This window comes from Bos javanicus, chromosome 16, assembly GCF_032452875.1.
Source record: "Bos javanicus breed banteng chromosome 16, ARS-OSU_banteng_1.0, whole genome shotgun sequence".
Taxonomy (NCBI): Eukaryota; Metazoa; Chordata; class Mammalia; order Artiodactyla; family Bovidae; genus Bos; species Bos javanicus.
This window is the reverse complement of record NC_083883.1, coordinates 14,948,693-14,974,731: the sequence shown is the minus strand read 5'-3', so window position 1 is coordinate 14,974,731 and position 26,039 is coordinate 14,948,693.

Genomic DNA, 26,039 nt, shown 5'->3' with positions numbered 1-26,039 from the left:
GTCCTTTAGAGAGCATTTGAAAAATTTAAATGTATGCAAGGATTTGTAAGTGCCTTTACAGCACATTGTAGCACATTTTTTGCATTAATTAATTAGGAAGATAATAGCTTCTACTAATTATTCCCAATGTAGTAACTGGTGAATGCTACAAAAATAATGCTTATGCACAGAATAAAGGACAATTTATCTTGCATGCTTCTAGGAAAACAAAACAAAGAACAAAGAACAATATAATGGTCCCACAGGATTTTTGTCAGTATCTCCTGATTCATATATTTATGAAGATGAGTTTGTTTAATTTACTTGATAACCTACAGTTCCCTTAATAAATCCCCATTAGAAAACCAAATCCTTAGGGTTTCTTTGCAGGTTATGTGGTCATCAGAAATGCTCCTAGCCACAAGTGACCAGGCTCTGGGATGTCCTCAGTGGGCTTTTGAAGTCTGTTTGAATTGTAATGTGGAGGCCTCCATGAGATGAATAGTTCTATGAAGACCTACAAGACCTTCTAGAACTAACACCAAAGAAAGATGACGTTTTCATCATAGGGGATTAGAATGCAAATGTAGGAAGTCAAGAGATACTTGGAGTAACAGGCAAGTTTGATCTTGGAGTACAAAATGAAGCAGGGCCAAGTCTCACAGAGTTTTGCCACGAGAACATACTGGTCACACAAGACACCCACTTGCAACAGCACAAGAGGTGACTTTTCACATAGACATCACCAGATGGTCAATAACAAATTCAGACTGACTACACTCTTTTCAGCCAAAGATGGAGAGCTCTATCCAGTTAGCAAAAACAAGAGTGGGAATTGACTGTGGCTCAGACTGTAAACTCCTTGTTGCAAAATTCAAACTTAAATCGCAGAAAGTAGGGAAAACCTCTAAGCCATTTAGGTATGACCTAAATCAAATTTCTTATGATTTTGCAGTGGAAATAATAAATGGATTCAAAGGATTAGATCTGATAGGCGAAATGCATGAAGAACTATGGGTAGAGGTTCAGAACATTGTAGAGGAGGTGGTGAACAAAACCATTCACAAGAAAAAGAAAGGTAAAATGATTGTCTGAGGAGGGCTTATAAATTAAGCTGAGAAAAGAAGAGAAGCAAAAGGCAAAAGAGAAAAGGAAAGATATACCATCTAAATGCAGAGTTCTAAAGAATAGCAAGGAGAGATAAGAAAGCCTTCTTAAGTGAAAATGCAAAAAAAAAAAAAAAATAGAGGAAAAGAATAGAATGGGAAAGACTAGAAATCTCTCCAAGAAATTTAGAGATACCAAGGGAACATTTCATGCAAAGTTGTGCACAATAAATGACAGAAATAGTATGGACATAACAGAAGCAGAAGATATTAATAAGAGGTGGCAAGAATACACAGAAGGATTATATAAGAAAGATATTAATGAACCAGATAACCATGACGGTGTGATCACTCACCTAAAGGCAGACATCCTGGAGTGTGAAGTCAAGTGCGCTTAGGAAGCATCACTATAAACAAAGTTAGTGGAGGTGATGGAATTCCAGCTGAGGTATGTCAAATGCTAAAAGATGATGCTGTTAAAGTGCTGTACTCAATATTTTAGTGAATCTGGAAAATGCAGCAGTCGTCTCAGGACTGACAAGGGTCAGTTTTCATTCTAATCGCAAGGAAGGGCAATGAAAAAAATGTTCAAACTACCACATAGTTGCATTAATTTCACATGCTAGAAAGGAAATGCTCAAAATGCTTCAAGCTAGGCTTCAAAAGTATGTGATGCAAGAACTTCCAGATGTGCAAATTGGATTTTAAAAAGGTACAGGAATCAGAGATCCAATTGTGATCCACTGGATCACAGAAAAAGCTGAGCAACTTCAGAAAAACATCTACTGCTTCATAGACTATATTAAGCTTTTGACTGCATGGATCACAACAAAATAGAAAATTCTCAAAGAGATGGGACTACTGTACCACCTTACCTGCCTCCTGAGGAACCTGTATGGAGGTCAATAAGGGATGATTAGAACTGGACATGGGACAACGGACTGGTTCCAAATAAGGAAAGGAGTACATCAAGGCTGTATATTGTCACCCTGCTTAGATTTGACTTCTATGCAAAGTACATCCCATGAAATGCTGGGCAGGTTGAAGTTCAGCTGGAATCAAGATTGCCGGGAAAAATATAAATAATCTCAAATATTCAGTTGAAAACAACCCATATGGCAGAAACTGAAAAGGAACTAAAGAGCCTCTTGATGAAGGTGCAAGAGGAGAGTGAACAAGTTGGCTTAACACTCAACATTCAGAAAACTAAGATCATGGCATCCTGTCCCTTCAGTTCAGTTCAGTTCAGTAGCTCAGTTGTGTCCAACTCTTTGCGCCCCATGAACTGCAGCATTCCAGGCCTCCTTATCTATCACCAACTCCCAGAAACCACCCAAACCCATGTCCATCAAATTGCTGATGCCATCCAACCATCTCATCCTCTGTCGTTCCCGTATCCTCCTGCCCTCAATCTTTCCCAGCATCAGGGTCTTTTCAAATGAGTCAGCTCTTCTCATCAGGTGGCTGAAGTATTGGAGTTTCAGCTTCAACATCAGTCCTTCCAATGAACACCCAGGACTGATTTCCTTTAGGATGAACTGGTTGGATCTCCTTGCAGTCCAAGGGACTCTCAAGAGTCTTCTCCAACACCACAGTTCAAAAGCATCAATTCTTCAGTGCTCAGCTTTCTTCACAGTCCAACTCTCACATCCATACATGACTACTGGAAAAACCATAGCCTTGACTAGACGGACCTTTGCTGGCAAAGTAATGTCTCTGCTTTTTAATATGCTCTCTAGGTTGGTCATAACTTTCCTTCCAAGGAGCAAGCGTCTTTTAATTTCATGGCTGCAGTCACCATCTGCAGTGATTTTGGAGCCCAATAAAATAAAGTCTGACACTGTTTTAACTCTTTCCCCATCTATTTGCCATGAGGTGAAGGGACCGGATTCCATTATCTTAGTTTTCTGAATGTTGAGGTTTAAGCCAACTTTTTCACTCTCCTTTCACTTTCATCAAGAGGCTTTCTAGTTCTTTCTCATTTTCTGCCATAAGGGTGGTGTCATTTGCATATCTGAGGTTATTGATATTTCTCCCAGAAATCTTGATTCCAGTTTGTGATTCCTCCATCCCAGTGTTTCTCATGATGTACTCTGCATATAAGTTAAATAAGCAGGGTGACAATACACAGCCTTGACGTACTCCTATTCCTATTTGGAACCAGTCTGTTGTTCCATGTCCAGTTCTAACTATTGCTTCCTGACCTGCATATAGGTTTCTCAAGAGGCAGGTCAGGTGGTCTGGTATTCCCATCTCTTTCAGAATTTTCCACAGTTTGTGGTGATTCACACAGTCAAAGACTTTGGCATATTCAATAAATCAGAAATAGATGTTTTTCTGGAACTCTTTTGCTTTTTTTGATGATGCTGTCCCATCATCTCATGGCAAATAGATGGAAAAAAAATAGAAACTGTGACAGACTTTATTTTCTTGGGATCCACAATCACTGTGGATGGTGACTACAGCCATGAAATTAAAGACCCTTGCTATTTGGAAGAAAAGGTATGATCAACTTAGACAGCATATTAAAAAGCAGATATACTACTTTGCCAACAAGGTCTGTCTACTCAAAGCTGAGGTTTTCTCAGTTGTCACATATGAATGTTAGAGTTGGACCATAAAGAAGGGTGAGTTTCAAAGAATTGATGCTTTTCAACTGTGGTGCTGGCGAAGCTACTTTAGATTACCTTGGATAGCAAGGAGATCAAACCAGTCAATCCTGTAGAAATTGACCCTGAATATTCATTGGAAAGACTAACGTTCACATTTAAGCTTCAATACTGTGGCCATCTCATGGGAACAGCCAACTCACTGAAAAAGTCTCTGATGCTGGGAAGATTGAGGGCAGGAGGAGAAAGGGGCAACAAAGGATGAGATGGTTGGATGGCATCATTGACTCAGTGGACATGGTTATGAGGAAACTCCGGGAAATAGTGAAGGATAAGGAAGCCAGCGTGCTCCAGTCCATGGGGTTGCAAAGAGTCAGACATGACTGAGTGGCTGAACAACAACAACAACATGAGATGTACCAGTTATTAATAAATTTAAAAGAATAGAAGAGAAATATAGATATGATTTTTGTATAGGATTATGCGCAGACTATGCTTTTGCTTTTTCTCATGTGCATATTTGGTGTTAATCACAATGTTGAACTATTTTATTTCATTATTCTTTACATCTTAAAACCAAAATTTAATTAGCATAAAATAATTATAAATAGTAGATATAATGGTCATCTGAGTTAAATTCACCCATTCCAGTCCATTTTAGTTCACTGATTCCTAAAATGCCGATGTTCACTCTTGCCATGACCTGTTTGATCACTTCCAATTTGCCTTGATTTATGGACCTAACATTCCAGGTTCCTATGCAATATTGTTCTTTACAGCATCAGACCTTCCTTCTATCACCAGTCACATCCACAACTGGGTGTTGCTTTTGCTTTGGCTCCATCTCTTCATTCTTTCGGGAGTCATTTCTCCACTGATCTCTAGTAGCATATTGGACACCTACTGCCCTGGGGAGTTCATTTTTCAGTGTCCTATCTTTTTTCCTTTTCATACTGTTCATGGGGTTCTCAAGGCAGGAATTCTGAAGTGGTTTGTCATTCCCTTCTCAAGTGGACCACATTTTATCAGAACTCTCCACCATGACCCATCCATCTTGGGTGGCCCTACATGGCATGGCTCATAGTTTCATTGAGTTAGACAAGGCTGTGGTCCATGTAATTAGATTGGTTATTTTTCTGTGATAGTCAACAAAAGAGTCCAAAATGCAGTACTTCGATGCAATCTCAAAATCGACAGAATGATCTCTGTTCGTTTCCAGGGCAAACCATTCAATATCACGGTAATCCAAGTCTATGCCCTGACCAGTAATGCTGAAGAAACTGAAGTTGAATGGTTCTATGAAACCTACAAGACCTTCTAGAATTAACTCGCCCAAAAGATGTCCTTTTCATTATAGGGCACTGGAATGCAAAAGGAGGAAGCCAAGAAACACCTGGAGTAACAGGCAAATTTGGGCTTGGAGTACAAAATGAAGCAGGGCAAAGGCTAACAGAGTTCTGCCAAGAGAATGCACTAGTCTTAGCAAACACTCTCTTACAAGAACACAAGAGAAGACTCTACACAAGGACATCACCAGATGGTCAACACTGTAATCAGATTGATTATACTATTTGCAGCCAAAGATGGAGAAGTTCTATACAGTCAGGAAAAAAAAAAAAAATCCCAGGAGCTGATTATGGCTCAGATCATGAACTCCTAATTGCCAAATTCAGACTTAAATTGAAGAAAGTAGGCAAAACCACTAGACCATTCAGGTATGACCTAAAACAAATCCCTTATGATTATACAGAACAAGTGAGAAATATATTTAAGGGACTAGATCTGATAGACAGAGTGCCTGATGAGTTATGGATGGAGGTTCATGACGTTGTATAAGACACAGGGAGCAAGACCATTCCCAAGGAAAAGAAATGCCAAAAAGCAAAATGGCTGCCTGCGGAGGCCTTACAAATAGCTGTGAAAAGAAGAGAAGCCAAAAAGCAAAGGAGAAAAGAAAAGAGATACCCATTTGAATGCAGAGTTTCAAAGAACAGCAAAGAGAGATAAGAAAGCCTTCCTCGGTGGTCAGTGCAAAGAAATAGAGGAAAAACAATAGAATGGGAAAGACTAGAGATATCTTCAAGAAAATTAGAGATACCAAGGGAACATTTCCTGCAAAGACGGACTCAAAAAAGGGCAGAAATGGTATGGACCTAACAGAAGCAGAAGATATTAAGAAAAGGTGGCAAGAAAACACAGAAAAACTGTACAGAAAAGATCTTCATGACCCAAATAATCATGATGGTGTGATCACTCACCTTGAGCTAGACATCCTGGAATGTGAAGTCAAGTAGGCCTTAGGAAGCATCACTATGAACAAAGCTAGTGGAGGTGATGGAATTCCAGTTGAGCTATTTCAAATCCTAAAAGATGATGCTGTGAAAGTGCTGCACTCAATATGCCAACAAATTTGGAAAACTCAGCAGTGGACACAGGCCTGGAAAAGGTCAGTTTTCATTCTAATCCAAAAGAAAGGCAATTCCAAAGAATGCTCAAACTACCGCACAATTGCACTCATCTCACACACTAGCAAAGTAATGTTCACAATTCTCCAAGCCAGGCTTCAGCAATATGTGAACCATGAACTTCCTGATGTTCAAGCTGGTTTTAAAGAAGGCAGAGGAGCCAGAGACAAATTGCCAACATCTGTTAGATCACTGAAAAAGCAAGTGAGCTTCACAAAAAACATCTATTTCTGCTTTATTGACTATGCCAAAGCCTTTGACTGTGTGAATCACCACAAACTGTGGAAAATTCTTCAAGAGATGGGAATACCACCTGATCTGCCTCTTGATATATCTGTATGCAGGTCAGGAAGCAACAGTTAGATCTGGACATGAAACAACAGACTGGTTCCAAATAGGAAAAGGAGTACATCAAGGCTGTACATTGCCACCCTGCTTATTTAACGTATATGCAGAGTACATCATGAGAAACACTGGGCTGGTAGAAGCACAAGCTGGAATGAAGATTGCTGGGAAAAATATCAATAACCTCAGATATGCAGATGACACGACCCTTATGGCAGAAAGTGAAGTAGAACTAAAAAGCCTCTTGATGAAAGTGGAGAGTTAAAAAGTTGGCTTAAACCTCAGCATTCAGAAAACTAAGATCATGGTATATGGTCCCATCATTTCATGGCAAATAGATGGAGAAACAGTGGAAACAGTGAGGGATGTTATTTTGGGGGACTCCAGAATCATTGCAGATGGTGACTGCAGCCATGAAAAAAAGAAAAAAAACGCTTACCCCTTGGAAGGAAAGTTTTGACCAACCTAGACAGCATATTCAAAAGCAGAGACATTATTTTCCCAACAAAGGTCCATCTAGTCAAGGCTATGGTTTTTCCAGTACTCAAGTATGGATGTGAGAGTTGAACTATAAAGAAAGCTGAGTGTTTAGGAATTGATGCTTTTCAACTATAGTTTGGAGAAGACTCTTGGGAGTGCCTTGGACTGCAAGGAGATCCAACCAGTCCATCCTAAAGGAAATTAGTTCATTGAAAGGACTGATGTTGAAGCTGAAACCCCAATACCTTGGCCACCTGATGGGAAGAGCTGACTCATTTGAAAAGACCCTGATGCAGGAAAAGATTGAAGGCAGGAGAATAAGGGGATGGCAGAGGATGAGATGGTTGGATGACTTCACCAAGTCAATGGATATGAGTTTGGGTAAACTTCAGGAGTTGGTGATGGACAGGGAGGTCTGGCATACTGCAGTCCATGGACTGCCAACAGTTGGACATGACTGTGTGATTGAACTGAATTATAAATAAGTGGAAGTATTCCATATTGTGTATTCTAAATGAAAGGTTAACAATGTGAAAATTGAATAATTAAACACTCATAAAATAATCATGATACCATCTATCTTGAAGACTGAAAAATCTGGATATATAATGCATATTTGGGGGCTGACATAGATATTTGTTTTGGAGTAACAGGCAAATTTGGCCTTGGAATATAGAATGAAGCAAGGCAAAGGCTAATCAAGTTTTGCCAAGAAAATGCACTGGTCATAGCAAACACCCTCTTCCAACAGCATAAGAGAAGACTCTACACATGGACATCACCAGATGGTCAACACCAAAATCAGATTGATTATATTCTTTGCAGCCAAAGATGGAGAATTTCTATACAGTCAGCAAAAACAAGTCACAGAAATGACTGTGGCTCAGGTCATGAACACCTTATTACCAAATTCAGACTTAAATTGAAGAAAGTAGGGAAAACCACTAGACCATTCAGGTATGACCTAAATCAAATCCCTTATGATTATACAGAACAAGTGAGAAATATATTTAAGGGCCTAGATCTGATAGATAGAGTGCCTGATGAACTATGAACAGAGGTTCATGACATTGTACAGGAGACAGGGATCAAGACCATCCCCATGGAAAAGAAATGCAAAAAAGCAAAATGGCTGTCTGGGGGAGGCCTTACAAATAGCTGTGAAAAGAAGAGAAGCGAAAAGCAAAGAAGAAAAGCAAAGATATAAGCATCTGAATGCAGAGTTCCAAAGAATAGCAAGAAGAGATAAGAAAGACTTCCTCAGTGATCAATGCAAAGAAATAGAGGAAAACAACAGAATGGGAAAGACTAGAGATCTCTTCAACAAAATTAGAGATACCAAGGGAACATTTCATGCAAAGATGGGCTCAATAAAGGACAGAAAAGGTGTGGACCTAACAGAAGCAGAAGATATCAAGAAGAGGTGGCAAGAATACACAGAACTGTACAAAAAAGATCTTCATGTCTCAGATAAACACGATGGTGTGATCACTGACCTAGAGCCAGACATCCTGGAATGTGAAGTCAAGTGGGCCTTAGAAAGCATCACTACGAACAAAGCTAGTGAAGATGATGGAATTCCAGTTGAGATATTTCAAATCCTGAAAGACAATGCTGAGAAAGTGCTGCAGTCAATATGCCAGAAAATTTGAAAACTCAGCAGTGGCCACAGGACTGGAAAAGTTCAGTTTTCATTTCAATCCTAAAGAAAGGCAATGCCAAAGAATGCTCAAACTACTGCACAATTGCACTCATCTCACACGCTAGTAAAGTAATGCTCAAAATTCTCCAAGCCAGGCTTCAACAATATGTGAACCATGAACTTCCAGTTGTCCAAGCTGGTTTTAGAAAAGGCAGAGGAACTAGAGATCAAATTGCCAACATCCGCTTGATCATGGGAAAAGCAAGAGAGTTCCAGAAAAACATCTATTTCTGGTTTATTGGCTATGCCAAAGCCTTTGACTGTGTGGATCACAATAAACTGTGGAAAATTCTGAAAGAGGTGGGAATACCAGACCATCTGATCTGCCTCTTGAGAAATTTGTATGCAGGTCAGGAAGCAACAGTTAGAACTGGACATGGAACAAAAGACTTATTCCAAATAGGAAAAGGAGTACATCAAGGCTGTATATTGTCACCCTGTTTATTTAACTCATATGCAGAGTACATCATGAGAAATGCTGGACTGGAAGAAATACAAGCTGGAATCAAATTTGCCGGGAGAAATATCAATAACCTCAGATATGCAGATGACACCACCCTTATGGCAGAAAGTGAAGAGGAACTAAAAAGCCTCTTGATGAAAGTGAAAGAGGAGAGTGAAAAAGTTGGCTTAAAGCTCAACATTCAGAAAACGAAGATCATGGCATCTGGTCCCATCACTTCATGGGAAATAGATGGTGAAACAGTGGAAACAGTGTCAGACTTTATTTTTCTGGGCTCCAAATCACTGCAGATGGTGACTGCAGCCATGAAATTTAAAAACGCTTACTCCTTGAAAGGAAAGTTATGTCCAACCTGATAGCATATTCAAAAGCAGAGACATTACTTTGCCAACAAAGGTCCATCTAGTCAGGGCTATGGTTTATTCTGTGGTCATGTATGGATGTGAGAGTTGGGCTGTGAAGAAGGCTGAACGCCAAAGAATTGATGCTTTTGAACTGTGGTGTTGGGGAAGACTCTTGAGAGTCCTTTGGACTGCAAGGAGATCCAACCAGTCCATTCTGAAGGAGATCAGCCCTGGGATTTCTTTGGAAGGAATGATGCTAAAGCTGAAACTCCAATACTTTGGCCACTTCATGTGAAAAGTTGATTCATTGGAAAAAACTCTGATGCTGGGAGGGATTTGGGGCAGGAGGAGAAGGGGAAGACAGAGGATGAGATGGCTGGATGGCATCACTGACTCGATGGACATGAGTTTGGGTGAACTCCAGGAGTTGGTGATGGACAAGGAGGCTTGGTGTGCTGCGATTCATGGGGTCGCAAAGAGTCAGATACGACTGAGCGACTGAACTGAACTAACTGAACAGATATTTGTTTTTTTGTTCAGTGGCTAAGTAATGTGTGACTCTTTTGCTGTTCCTTGGACCATAGCCCTCCAGGCTCCTCTCTCCATGGGACTTCCTAGGCAAGAATACTGAGTGGGTACCCATTTCCTTCTCCAGGAGATCTTCCCAACCCAGTGATCAAACCCACATCTCCTGAACTGGCTGTGGATTCTTTACCACTAATATACCAGAGAAACGCAAAAGATTGTTTCAGTTCAGTTCAGTTCAGTCGCTCTGCCATATCCAACTCTTTGAGACCCCATGAATTGCAGCACGCCAGGCCTCCCTGTCCATCACCAACTCCTGGAGTTCACCCAAACTCATGTGCATCGAGTTGGTGATTCCATCCAGCCATCTCATCCTCTGTCATCCCCTTCTCCTCCTGCCCCCAATCCCTCCCAGCATCAGTCTTTTCTAATGAGTCAACTCTTCACATCAGGTGGCCAAAGTATTGGAGTTTCAGCTTTAGCATCATTACTTCCAAAGAACACCCAGGGATGATCTCCTTTAGAATGAACTGGTTGGATCTCCTTGCAGTCCAAGGGACTCTCAAGAATCTTTTCCAACACCACAGCTCAAAAGCATCAATTCTTCGGTGCTCAGCTTTCTTCACAGTCCTGTTTACTGGCCCCTAAATCTAAGAAATTTCACATCACTTATATTCTGGGAAAAATCAACAAAAATAACAAAAACACTGATTAATTTTAAAGACACAATCGTAAACCCAAAGGGAAAAGATACAAGAAATGATAAAATTATCTAGATATATGAAAACAAAGCATAGAAAAAAGGGATATTCTAAATTCATTCATCCATAGTGAAAATATAGGATTAGACATACACACAATCATGCACACACATAACTGAATTAAGTCTCATGAAGGGAGGAAATAAAGAGCAAGTACGTGACCAATATTATGGTATATGTCTGCATACACATACACAAGAAAAATGAAAACACTAATGTTGATAGTAGCATATTTACAATCAGCACAATATGGAAGAAACTTAAACTGCTAAACCCAAGCAACAAAGAAATGGGTAAAGAGATAAGGTATGTGCCTGTGTGTGTACGCATGTCTGCTTCTAAGTGTTTCAGTCCTGTCCACTCTTTGCAACCCTATGGGCTGTGATCCACCAGACTCCTCTGTCCATGGGATTCTCCAGGCAAGCATACTGGAGCGGGTGGCCATTTCCTTCTCTAGGGAATCTTCCTGACCTAGGAATTGAACCCACGTCTCTTGTGGCTTCTGAATTGCAAGGAAATTCTTTACCACTGAGCCACCAGGGAAGCCCATGTGTGTGTATATGTGTGCGTATGTGTATAAACATATACACGTCATACATATGTATGTACATATGCATACATATATACACACATATATAATATGTACATATATATATATATATACACACACATGTGTACTGGATTACTCCTCATTCATAAAAAAAGAAGGAAATATTGCCAGCTGCAGCCACATAGATAAACGTGTAGGGTATTATGCTAAGTGAAGTGAGGCACAGAAAGACAAATACTGAATGACAGCACTTACATGTGGAATCTACACTATACAACTAACTAGTGAATATAACAAGATAAAGAAGCAGACTCAGATACAAAGAAGAAGCTAGTGGTTACCAGTGAGGAGAAGGAGCAGGGGAGGGGCAATATTGAGTTTTGGAGTGTGAAAGGTACAAACTATTGGGTGTAAGACAGCCTGCAAGGATGTATTGTACAACACGGGGACAAAGCCAATATTTTATAAAAACTGTAAATGGGCTGTAAACTTCAAAAATTTTACTTTATATATACATATTAAAACACACACACACACACACACAAGAAGAAGAAAGCAAAAGAGATCAATATGCTGTCAAGGAATCTGACATTTGAACCAAGATATAGAGATTTTTCGGAGAAGGCAGTGGCACCCCACTCCAGTACTCTTGCCTGGAAAATCCCATGGATGGAAGAGCCTGGAAGGCTGCAGTCCACGAGGTCGCTGAGAGTTGGACACGACTGAGCGACTTCACTTTCACTTTTCACTTTCATGCATTGGAGAAGGAAAAGGCAACCCACTCCAGTGTTCTTGCCTGGAGAGTCACAGGGACGGGGGAGCCTGGTGGGCTGCGGTCTCTGGGGTCGCACAGAGTCGGACACGACTGAAGTGACTTAGCAGCAGCAGCATAGAGACTTTTACCTCTAGGCAAGATGGTTTCAAAAGGCTCCAAGTTAAAAAGAATTAGTACATAATATTTATTGAGAACCTCTAAAAAGCTTCATATATGAACTACTGCTTCACACATATAATAACACTTTTTAAAACTGGATTAGAAGAGAGAGAATGCAGCATAAATTAAGCAAACCTTTCAGCAAAATGAAAAGCATTGATGATACTGATGTTAAAAAACAAACCTGTAAAGGCCTGAAACCAAAGGAAGCTAGAGTCTGGAAATATGTTTCTCTAGGAAAATAATCTTCACAACCATCAGTTCGCTAAAAAAGACACACACACCACACACACAAATCTTGTATGTTGCATGTTAGGCTTCCAGTGTGCAGACAGACCTGTATCTGCTGCAAACCCCTGCAAAGCAAAAAAAGAATGAGGTGGGCATTACAAAAGAACAAAATAAAAAGAAGAATGGAAAAGGGAGTGTTTTTGGAAGATGTGACCAGATCCTCACCCAAATAAGAAAGATTAAGAGCAGTAGCAATAATGGTATGCCATTTTGACGACCAAGTTAGGAAAATTCTGAAAATTGCCAACCTCACTTTTCGGTTAAATCACTGTAACCTTTACCTATATTAAAGGAAATTGTGCCCTTTAACTGTTGGAAATTTTGTATTAACAATCAAAGTACATATGTCAATCATGGAATGCCAATTAGAATGATCATAACATACAGAATTTCTATTTTTTAATTTTACTCTCTATGTCTAAAGAGTTGTTTTAATACCTTTAACAGTCCTAAATATAAATACATTCAGGAAAGCAGGAGGAGTTGTTAATTAGTAAAATGAGTCAGAAGGAAGGAAATAAAGAGAAGTAGGTACTATAGTGAACTAGAGAATGTATGCTGCTGCTGCTGCTGCTGCTAAGTCGTTTTGTTCCTGTCTGACTCTGTGGGACCCCATAGACAGCAGCCCACCAGGCTCCGCCATCCCTGGGATTCTCCAGGCCAGAGTACTGGAGTGGGTTGCCATTGCCTTCTCCAAGAGAATGTATACTCTATATCAAAGTATTCAAATGAATTCTGCTGCTGCTGCTAAGTTGCTTCAGTCATGTCCAACTCTGTGCGACCCCATAGATGGCAGCCCACCAGGCTCCCCCGTCCCTGGGATTCTCCAGGCAAGAACACTGGAGTGGGTTGCCATTTCCTTCTCCAATGCATGAAAGTGAAAAGTGAAAGTGAAGTCGCTGAGTCTTGTCCAACTCTTAGCGACCCCATGGACTGCGGCCCACCAGGCTCCTCCGTCCATGGGATTTTCCAGGCAAGAGTGCTGGAGTGGGGTGCCATTCTAGTTTTAGTTTTTTAAGAAACCTCCATACTATTCTCCATAGTGGCTGTATCAATTTACACTCCCATCAACAGTGTAAATTGCTTCCCTTTTCTCCACACCCTTTCCAGCACTTACTGTTTATAGATTTTCTTTTTGTAATATCCTTTTTTTCTTAATTTTATTTTATTTTTAAACTTTACACTATTGTATTGGTTTTGCCAAATATTGAAATGAATCCGCTACAGGTATACATGTGTTCCCCATCCTGAACCCACGTCCCTCTTCCCTCCCCATACCATCCCTCTGGGTGGTCCCAGTGCACCAGCCCCAAGCATCCAGTATCGTGCATTGAACCTGGACTAGCGACTCATTCCATATATGATATTATATGTATTTCAATGCCATTCTCCCAAATCATCCCACCCTCTCCCTCTCCCACAGAGTCCAAAAGACTGTTCTATACATCAGTGTCTCTTTTGCTGTCTCATATACAGGGTTATTGTTACCATCTTTCTAAATTTCATATATATGCGTTAGTATACTGTATTGATGTTTTTATTTCTGGCTTACTTCACTCTGTATAATAGGCTCCAGTTTCTTTTCTGACTAGAGTAAGATGATACCTTATTGTAATTTTGATTTATATTTCTCTAATAATTAGTGATGTTGAGCATCTTTTCATGTATTTGTCTGCCGTCTATATGTCTTTGGAAAAATGTCTATTTAGGTCTTCCACCCATTTTTTATTGGATTCTTTTTATACTGTGCTTCATGATCTGTTTGTATATTTTGGACATTAGTCCCTTGTTAGTTACTTCATTTGCATTATTTTCTCCCATTCTTAGGGCTGTCTTTTTGTCTTGTTTATGATTTCCTTTGCTGTGCAAAAACTTTTAAGTTTAATTAGGTCCTATTTGCTTATTTTTGTTTTTATTTCATTACTCTAAAAAGATCTTACTGCCATTGATGTCAAAGAGTATTCTGCCTAAGTTTTCCTCTAAAAGTTTAAGAGTGTCTGGACTTTCCCAACAATCCCATTCCTGGGCATATACACAGAGGAAACTATAATTTAAAGAGATACATGCACCTCAATGTTCATTGCAGAACTATGTGCAATAGCCAGGGCAAGCAAGCCATCTAAATGGCATCAACAGAGAAATGGATAAAGAGGAGTGGTACATATATACAATGGAATATTACTCAGCCATAAAAAGGAATGGGGTTGTGTAATTTGTGGAGATGTGGATGGACCTGGAGACTGTCATACAAAGTGAAGTCAGAAAGAGAAAAACAAATCATATATCAACAAAAAAGAGGGGATATGTGTATATGTTTAGCTGATTCACTTTGCTGTTCAACAGAAATTGACACAGCAGTCTAAAAGAACTAAATTCCAATAAAAAAAGGTTCAAGTTTAAACCTGTGCAGATGCTTTAAATAAAAAAAAGGGCTTTGAGTCCCACACTGTAAATCCTAAACACTTTTTACATTCTATTGTAAATATGTATGACGACTTTGCTCTTACATGTTAAAAAAAGCTGTGAGAGCCGTGAGGGTGGTAGGATGGAAACGCTTATGCGTATATCCACATCAAGAACATCATTCAGGATAATCTAGGAGAGACGCCAAGCTGAATACAGGATTAGTGAATGTTTAAAGCTCTTGAATGTTACAAAAGAGAGATCAAACTGTATCCTGAAGACATACCATATCACTCATCAATTTTAAGCTTTCAAGAATGACAGAAATGCATTAATATACCTGAAAGACTGCCGTGGTAACAATATGTTGAGTGAATTGCAAATCAAATCCATGTACTGCTATCTCTGACTCAAAAGTACAGGATCTGATGAAAGACTCACCCAAGGGCAGGAAGCTGAAACAGTTTGGATAGAATCAGGATTCAAACACCAGTTCCTTGACTCCACATACTATCATGTCTAATAAAACACAACTTTTCCTTTATAATAGTTCATTTAAACATCTGCAAATTGAAAATACAGGTATTATATTCATGGAAAAAATCTGGACACGTGTTGTTCAAAAATCAACTGTATTTGAGTGAACACAAGTTTATTTTGACTCAACTGAAGGTGATGAAAAAAAGTGAATGATGTGTTTATGTTTATTTAGAATGATCAAATTGTTTGTACTTATTTGTCAAATACTCCATTCAATCAATCTTTATTTACAGCCTGTTATCTTTTAATTTCTGTTCAAGATACTGGTAATAATAAAATAAATAAAACAAATTAATATCATTTCTTCATTAAAATTATATATTAATAGAAAAGCAGATACTAAAAATAAATGGTATTTCATGCATTTACATGTGGTAGCAAGGTCAAAGCACAGAGATCAAACAATAGGAGTGGGGCCTTTGAGAAGCTAAAATTTGAGAAGAAACTTAAATGAGGTGTGATGTGTGTGTTAGTCTCTTAGTCATGTCCAACTCTTTGCAACCCCATGGATTGTAGCCTGCCAGGCTCTTTTGTCCATGGAATTCTCCAGGCAAGAATATTAGAGTATGTTGCCATTTGAAGTAAGACAGTGTTTATTCAAAAACCTGGAGCAAAATATCCCAAGCAGAAGTTGCTATAAATGAAAATATGTTGAGGCAGGAAATAGCTTGTCATACTTGAGAAACAGGAAGAAAGCAGAAGTGGCTGGAGTAGAGTATGCAGTAGTTTACTTGCTAAGTCATGTCCAACTCTGTGCAACCCTGTATACTGTATGTAACCCACCAGGCTCCAACGTCCATGGGATTTTCCAGGCAAGAATACTGGAATGAGTTGCCATCCCCTTCTCCAGGGGATCTTTCCAACCCAGGGATCAAACTATTATCTCTTTCAGCAGGTGAGTTCTTTACCATTGAGCTATCAGGGAAGCCCTGGAGTACATAGTAGAGAGATTGAAAACAACAACAACAAAAAAAGATGTTGAAATAATGGGTTAGGATGAAACAAGAGGTGTCTTGGAGGTCATGGGGAACATGTGTGTTTTACACTGTGTGACAGGAAGTCAGTGGACTAAAGGAGTAACCTGATCTGTCTCTGATGTGGAGAATAGAATTTAGGATCAGGAATAAAACTTCAAGAAAGGAGACTTTGATAGCATGATGGTCTAGGTGGTAGCAGTACCGATGGTAAGTAGTAGCCAAATTTGGAACATAAGTTGAAATTTAAGCTGCCAGGACTACCATAAGGTAGGGAAGAGGAAAGTGAAAAAGGGGAAACACATTATTTCTAGATTCCTATTGTCATTTTTTAAAATTATTTTTTTAAAAACTTTACTCACTGCATGACTGATAGCTTTATTATGTTATTTTGTAAGACAAGACAAGGATAGTATTGTGGTGAAAAACACTTTCAGTCTTAGATGAATTGACAGGGGATATACATTTGAGAATTATCTATATGTAGGTGGTTTTAAAGCCATAGGTAACCTAGGAGCATTGCCTTGAGTAAAATGCTACAAACTAAACTCTAGACACTCCCAAATTTTGAAATAATGAAGAAGATTCAGAAAGAAACAATTTAAAGCACTGACCAGTAAAATAGGGGGATGATCACATAAGTGGTGTCCTGAAACCAAGTGAAGTAAATTTTCAAAAGTGATTAATTTGATAACTCAAATCTAAAAAAAAAAAAAAATGTTAATTAACTCCAAGGTTTAAAATCAACTAATGTATATACAAAGTGCAAATAGTTGTTGATTATCAATAAGTGGAAATCATAAACCAGGGAAGAAGTAGACCCTGAAAGAATGGAAAAAAGGAAATGGAAACATTACACACAGAAACAGTTTTGAGTCTTTGATATACTGCGGAGAAGATAAGTGGTCCAGGAGCTAAAGGGACATATGAAGTTTAGAGATTGGATCATTAAAAAAATTAGTTTTTTTACTTTATATGTGCTATCCATTGATTTACCAGAAGAGAAGGGTTGTGAAAAACAAAAACTGCTCAATGATGGACTTTGTATCAATCACTTAGTGAAAATATTTGTAAATTACAAGCAGAGTGATAATGAAGGCAACATCTAAGAGAGTATGTGTAGTTTTTGAGAATACTTTTTTTCAGAAATTTTTGGACCTTTATCTTTGTGTTTTACAAGTAAAGAGCTTCCATTATTACTGAGACATTGAATGTTACTTCAAATATTATTTTTTAAAAACGTAATATGTGAATTAAGAAAATATTTTGGTGAGATGGATTTTAAAATTTGATTGCATGTTTTATTCAAAGTTAACTTATATTTTACTGCATGTTAGAGTTTTCCTAAAGTGAATTTATCACTGTCCTTAAATTTATAAGGAAGGCAGTCATTTTATGAAATGGTGAATATATCAAATCCATTTTAACTAATGCATCAATTAGTCTAAAATTTAATACTGAAAGTTTTTTATATTTAGAAAACAGTCCCTTTAAAAGATAATAAATATACTCCCAAATATGTTAGGAAACTGCACATATTTCAAATCTCCTTACATAATCAAGAGGAGAATTTAAATTAATTATCTATTAGACAGCAAAATGCTATTCTCTGACTTATACCTGAGAGTATGTTTATAACCGAGTAAAATAAACTGCAGTGAACATGGGCTTCCCTGGTAGCTCAGTTGGTAAAGAATCTGCCTGCAATGCAGGAGACCCCGGTTCGATTCCTGGGTCGGGAAGATCTGCTGGAGAAGGGATAGGCTACCCACTCCAGTATTCTTGGGCTTCCCTGGTCGCTCAGCTGGTAAAGAATCCTCCTGCAGGGTGGGAGACCTGGGCTTTATTCCTGAGTTGGGAAGATCCCTTGGAAAGAGAAAGTATTCTGGCCTGGAGAATTCCATGGACTGTATAGTCCCTAGGGTCGCAAAGAGTCAGATGCAACTGAGTGACTTTCACTTTCCCTTTCCCTTTCAGGGATCTAGATTCCACATCCTGCAACTAAGAGGTTTGAATGCAACTGAGAGTACCCATGCTGCAACAAAAGATTCTGCATCTTCAATGGAGATTGAAGATCCTGTGTGCCACAGCTAAGAACCAGCACAGCCAAATAAATAAATACATACTTAAAAAAATAAACTAGCCATGTTTCAAATACAAGAAAAAAACATTCAACTTCCTAATTATTACAGAAAAATGCAAATCACAACTACAATGAGGTACCACCTCACACGTGTCAAAATAGCCATCGTTAAAAAAATCTACCAATAACAAGTGCTAGAAGAGGTATGGAGAAAAGGCAACCCTCCTACAGTATTGGTGGGAATGCAAATTGGTGCAGCCACTAAGGAGAACAAGAAAAATGTTCCCCAAAAACACTAAAAATAATTACGCCATATAATACAGCAATTCCACTCTTGGTTATATATGCAGAGACTATAATTCCAAACTATAATTCAAAAAGATACATGTACCTCAATATTCACTACAGCACTATTCACAGTAGGCAAGACATGGAAACAACCTAATGTCCATCGATAGATGAATGGATAAAGAATATGCAATTCATATACACAGACAAAGAGAATAGAACAGACTTGTTACCAAGGGGCCAAAGGGGTGGGAGAGGAATAGAGTGGGAGATTAGAATTAGCAGATGTAAGATATTACATATAGAATGGATGATACTGCATAGAACAGGAAGCAATTTTCAATATACTGTGATACACCATAATGGAAAACATTTTTAAAAAGAACGTGTATATATATATATATATGAATGAATCACTTTGCTGTATAGCAGAAACTCATAAGCATTGTAAAGAAACTATCCTTAAATTAAAAAATAGAAAGAAGAAGGAAGTCAGGGGACTATAGTCAAGAGAATGCTAAAGAGTCTTGGTCAATATTTTTTCATTAATATTTTCTTTGATCTTTCTATGTTGTTCTGTAATGAATTCTGTATAATTCCTTGAGCTGTCTCTTACACTGTGCAATTTTCTTTTTAGTTGTGTGCAGCCTCCTGGTTTATGTATTCACATAACATGTGGTATCAAACACTACATTATTTTTCTCATTTTTATTCAGTAGATGATCCTTGTATATCTACTTTAAATAAGTTAAGACTAGTTACTCTATAATCTGAACATTTTAATATCTGCAGTCTTTGGGAGTTAACCATGTTAATGCCTCAAATGATTCTTTTTTATGGTGGTTCCTAACACTCATATTGCAATCTTAGACTGAAGCTCAGTATTTGATCTTCATCATATGGTTTTTCCAGTGATCATGTATGGATATGAGAGTTGGACTGTGAAGAAAGCTGAGCGCCAAAGAACTGATGCTTTTGAACTGTGGTCCTGGAGAAGACTCTTAAGAGTCCCTTGGACTGCAAGGATATCCAACCAGCCCGTTCTAAAGGACAGCAGTCCTGAGTGTTCTTTGGAAGGACTGATGCTAAAGCTGAAACTCCAGTACTTTGGCCACCTCATGCAAAGAGTTGACTCATTGGAAAAGACTGATGCTTCGAGGGATTGGGGGCAGGAGGAGAAGGGGATGACAGAGGATGAGATGGCTGGATGGCATCACTGACTTGATGCACATGAGGTTGAGTGAACTCTGGGAGTTGGTGATGGACAGGGAGGCCTGGCGTGCTGCAATTCATGGGGTCGCAAAGAGTCAGACAGGACTGAGCAACTGAATTGAACTGAACTGAACATCATATATTGAGAAAGAGTTGGTATTCCCAAGACAACCTCTTCCGTTTCTTCTGGTAATGGTAGATTGACTCACGGTTCTGAAGTCTGGATCAAATAGGTCAACTTTTTTATATTTGCTTGTTTTTGGAGGAAGGGCAGGGTTTTTTATTATTTTCTTCTACTCAGGCTACTCTATTCAGTATTCCCAATCTCTGTTGCAGGAAGGTCTCCCAATGTACTTAGCTTATTAAAATGACAGAAAGATAAATCCTGTCATTTTTCTGCAACCCTTTTTAAATAGTTGATTGATCATAAAGCTTTACTGAACGCATTCTTGTTAAATTCATCATTTACATCTTTGTTATATCCAAAGCCAATATGTAGGTGGCTTAGTTGAGCCACTAATAATATTTGATAAAGTATATCATTCCCCTTTTCTTGAAAAATCATGTGTGTGTGTGTGTGTGTATGTCCATGTATAAATGCAGAGAGAGAAAGAGAGAGAGAATGCGGGGGGGTGGGGGTGGGGGGGAAGGGAGTGACTTTTGGGACACTACATACTCTAACTCATTTTTTCCTAATTAATGGGCTTTCCCCTTATCTTTCTTGCTTATGTTTTACTTTTCCTTATCTCTTTGTACTTCAAATGTCACAATCACCCAAGGCACAATTCTCAGAATTCTCTGCTTTAAATAAACTCCCCTTCCTGTATGATTTATTTATTTTTCTTCAGATGCAGGGATTAAGGATATCATCAGTAGACTGACAATTTTCAACTTTTATTTTTAGTCTGAAATCTAAAATTCCCTGAATGGCAGCCTGGATCTGCAATACCCTATTTAACATACCCACTTAGATACACAGCAGGCATCTCAAAATTAGCTTGTCTACATAAATGTCCTTACAGAGGAACCAACAATCTACTTACCTAACTCCTTTTTTATCTGATTAATATGTAGTCACATCCGTACTCTATTCTTAGTGCAGCCACAACGATGTCTGAACTACCTGTCTGGTTTCATTACTCCTTTATTCAATACAGTCCTTTCAGTTGCTATAAAGGCCAACTTGATGTGTTACCCACTTCCTGCTGACCTCATCTTTTACTATCCTGCTATTGGTTTATTCCATATCTGCAATGCTGAACTTCTTGATACTCTCAAAACCCATCAACTGTGCTTCAGCCTCAGACACTGTCACTAACCACTCTGTAATCTGGAGTTACTCCTCCAGATGGACACACACAAGCTGCTTCCCACATTCCTTCAGGTTTATGCTAAGAAGTCACTTGACACTGAAGCCTGGAGGGGTTTCCCAGGTGGTGCTGGTGGTAATGAATCCACCTGCCAAGGCAGGAGACATAGGAAATGGAGGTATAGTCCCTGGGTTTTGGAAGATCCCCTGGTAGAGAGCGTTGGAGCCCACTTCAGTATTCTTGCCTAGAGAATTCCAGGGATAGAGGAGCTTGTCAAACTACAGTCCGTGGAGCTGCCAAGAGTTGGACATGACTGACTTGGACACACACACAACTTACCCTGTATTTAAAAGAGAATGCTCATATGAGTGCCGGTACACACATACAAAACACGCAGACACAGAGAACCCAATAATGCATACGCTACCCCTTCCAATGTGTGTTTCTAGTTGACTAAGATTTTTATAAAAAGGAGCAGGAGGTTTTTTTTTTTTTTGTTTTGTTTTTTCATCTCAAATTTTTCTTCATGAAGTATAAAGTCTGTTATTTAATAGGTGCTCAATGAATAAATTTTTGAAATTGTTTGCAAATTATATGCCAAAAACAGAAGTAAATTCTCTATATAGTTATTGGACAAAACTGAATGTATGGAAATGAATAGAAATATTAGGAAACATAACACAAAACTCAGAACGAGGGATACCTGTGGAGAAGCACTTACATTGTCACAGAAGATCATTTCTGCCAACTTTTTACATGTTTGTTTAGTTGGAATGTCTTAGTAGGTGAAAACTAAAAATAAAACGAAAAATATGTAAATTATTTACGCCTATTTGAAGAAACTTGCAAAATGAAATGAAATAAGGGAAAATTTGAAACAATAATCACCTGTAATAATATTACTCACAAATACCTATTAGTCTCTTTTCTGTCCGTCTTTTCAGTTTAACTAATTTTCCTCATTCCTATATATATACACATGTTTCCATATCTATCATCATAGATAATAGGGTTTTTAATGGCTTTATATTATTACCTGATATAAGTGTACTCTCACACATTTAATCTTAGATACAATTCTGGATATTTTCATCCTTGTAAAATTATTACTTATCTAAAAAATAAAATTTAACCTGTTTTGCATAAATATACTCACATGCTTTTTATTTTTCTTTAGTGTATATTTCCTAAAGTGATATTTTAACTACCATAGAAAATATGTTATTGATAATGCTTGTAATCATTGTATGAATTGTTCCCACTGGCAGTCCCATTTCACTGCATATTTTTCAGTACCCCATCATTTTGTAATTTTTGATATTACAAAATTTTGCTTGCTATTGTGATTTATTTTGTCTGCAATTTCATATTGGTTTTATATCCCATTATGTATTTATTCACTGTTTAGATTTGTTCTTTGGTGATACCATTTCTTTCTCCATACTGCTAGAATACAACAAAGAGGCCTTCATGTAGATTCACCCTTTTTATTATTTATTTGTGTTTGTAAGCTAATGGATATCCCATTTACATTTTTTGTTAATTATGAAGAAGTTTTAGGTTCTGAAGTCAGATAGGCCTATTTTTTTAATTATTTAAAATTTAATATCATTTTAAATGAAAACAAACCCATCTTTTAACAAATCATTCATAGTTTGTTCCCTACGTTTTTTATTAGGTGTTTGCTTTTACATTTTAACCTATCTATATTTGTCTCCCAAGTGTTAGCCCATCTTCCCAACATTATTTCTGGAAAATAAAAACATTTATTTCTCACTGATTTTTAAATGCTTCATTTGTTATGTTGTTGTTGTTCAGTCACCCAGTTGGGTCTGACTCCTTGCGACCCCATGGTCTGCAACACACCAGGCCTCGCTGTCCCTCACCATCTCCCCGAGTTTGCTCAAGTACATGCTCATTGCATCAACCAGGCTATCCATCCATCTCATCCTCTGATGACCTCTTCTCCTTCTGCCCTCAGTCTTTCCCAGCATCAGGGACTTTCCCAATGACTCATCTATTCACAACAGATGACCAAAATACTGGAGCCTCATCTTCAGCAGCAGTTCTTCCAGTGAATATTCAGGGTTGATCTCTCTTAAGATTGATCGTTTAGATCTCTTTGCTGTCCAAGGGACTTTCAAGAGTCTTCTCCAGCACCTCAGTTTGAAGGCATCGATTCTTTGGTATTCTGCCTTTTTTATTGTCTAGCTCTTACAACCATACGTGGCCACTGGGAAAACCATAGCCTTGACTCTACAGATCTTTGTTGGTAGAGTAATGTCTCTGCTTTTCAACACATGGTCTAGGTTTGTTATCGCTTTCCTGCCAAGAAGCAATTGTCTTCTGATCTCATGGCTGCAGTCACCATCTGTAGTGATGTTGGAGCCCAAGAAGAGGAAATTTGTCGCTACTTTCACCTTTTCCCCTTCGATTTGCATACAGTAATGGGGCTGGATGCCATGATCTCAGTGTTTTTTTCTTTTTTAAATATTTACCCTTAAGCTGGCTTTTTCACTCTCCTCCTTCACCCTCATCAAGAGGCTCTTTAGTTTCTCTTTGCTTTCTGCAATTAGAGTGGTATCATCCACATATCTGAGACTGTTTATGTTGCTCCTGCCTATCTTGATTCCAGCTTGTAACTCATCCAGCCCAGCATTTCTCATGATGTGTTCAGCATATAGGTTAAACAAACAGGGTGACAGCAGGCAGCCCTGTCGTACTCCTTTCTTGATCTTTAACCAATCAGTTCTTCCATACAGGGTTCTAACTGTTGTTCTTGACCTGCATACAGATTTCTCGGGAGACAGGCAAGACGGTCTGGTATTCCATTTGTTATATATTATATTAAATAAAATATATGAGCCTGTTTATGGAACCTCCCCTTATTGCTTTTCTTAAACACTAACTTCCAAATCAAAACTCTAAGGTAATCACATTTCTTTCAGAATAATCTTTAAAATGCCTCCTTGCCAATGGATTAGCATAAATGAAATAGTATTCACAAAATCTTTTCACATTTTTCCCTTACACAGTTTATATAAAAAAACAAGTTAATGTCATTTAATTTTCCTTAGTAATTTCATACCTCATTTATATGTTGATTATAAATAAGACTACACTATTATAAGTGAGTTACACTTTCCACATTACTAAAACTTAAAAATTCATTTCACAAAGTCTAAGGTGTAAAATGATACTGTTTTTCTCTTTCCACTGAAGAAAATGCAGGATTGCTGTTTATATTTAGGCATGTTGAGTAAATACCAGGTGTGACTACTGTACAAAAGTACCCAGGGCCAGGCAGAGAACATTTTCTGTTGTGATTAACGGTTCTTTAAATGCATTTCCTGTAATATCATTTCCTCAAAGCTACACCTATAACTTCAACCAGATGCTAATTCTTTGAACTATAATTAACAGTGTGACACTTATGAAGTAATTTTTAAAATGATTACAGTCACTGTACTTTCATTCTCCAGAAGTGCTGTAATCATCACCTGTTCTCAGCGAGCCTCAGGCTATTAACAACGGTGGCTCCATTTAAACAAAGCTTGGTTTCTAATGAATTATCAGTGAGTGAATTTTTATGTCCAAAAAATGAGCAGATTGCCCTTCTTCTTTTTTTTTTGACACAAAAATTACTGTTATATGAAAATTAACTTTTAAAAGACAAGATTTTCTCAGTGTTATTCTTCAAAATAATTATAGATTTTAAAATCACACACAAAAAATCTTAAAAAAACAGCTTAAATCTGCTGAAAAAATTTATTCTGGTATATTTTTTAAACTTTCAATTATTTTAAATTAGCATAATATAATTTCTTTTTCATTTTGTTTCTTCATGAAGTTTGACCTGTTTATGCATTTATGTAATCCTTTCAATATACTCTGCCTTTGAATGGAGCAAAATTAATACTAGGCAAGGTAGATTCCTCCCTATTGCAAAAGATAAAAATAGAGTCTAAAAGCGCCAGTCTAAATATATGTCTTATTATTAACAGAAGTAAACAAAGAACTCTCATAATCTAAGTATAAACCTATTCACAGCTTTCAAATAGGCTATGAAATCCTTCTGTGGAAGAATTTTCTTTGTTGGTTAACATGATTATCCGATGACCAGAGTTTTGTGCTGACTCCGTATTATTTTTCTCAAAACATAGGATCAGAGAAGCAGCAGTGTAGACAGTCTAGCCCAGCAACTTCAAGCTCCTGTTGTGGAGACAAGAACTTGGGTTTAACTGCACTGCCACAGGTTAGATATGAAAGTGGCCCCAGAGAAGAAACCTTTTTCCTGATGATTCAGTTCTGTATGCCTGACACCAAAATCCATATCCAGTAAATAGTAGATACTCAGTAAATGTTTACAGAAAGGCTGAGTGAACCTCCAGTTCAGTTCAGTTCAGTAGCTCAGTTGTGTCCAACTCTTTGTGACCCCATGGACTGCAGCACACCAGGACTCCCTGTCCATGTCCACACTCCATGTCCACACCCAAACTCATGTCCATTGAGTCAGTGATGCCATCCAATCATCTCATCCTCTGTCATCCCCATCTCCTCCCACCTTCAATCTTTCCCAGCATCAGGGTCTTTCAAATCAGTCAGCTCTTCACATCAGGTGCCCAAAGTATTAGAGTTTCAGCTTCAACATCAGGAATGAACCTTGGTGGTGGTT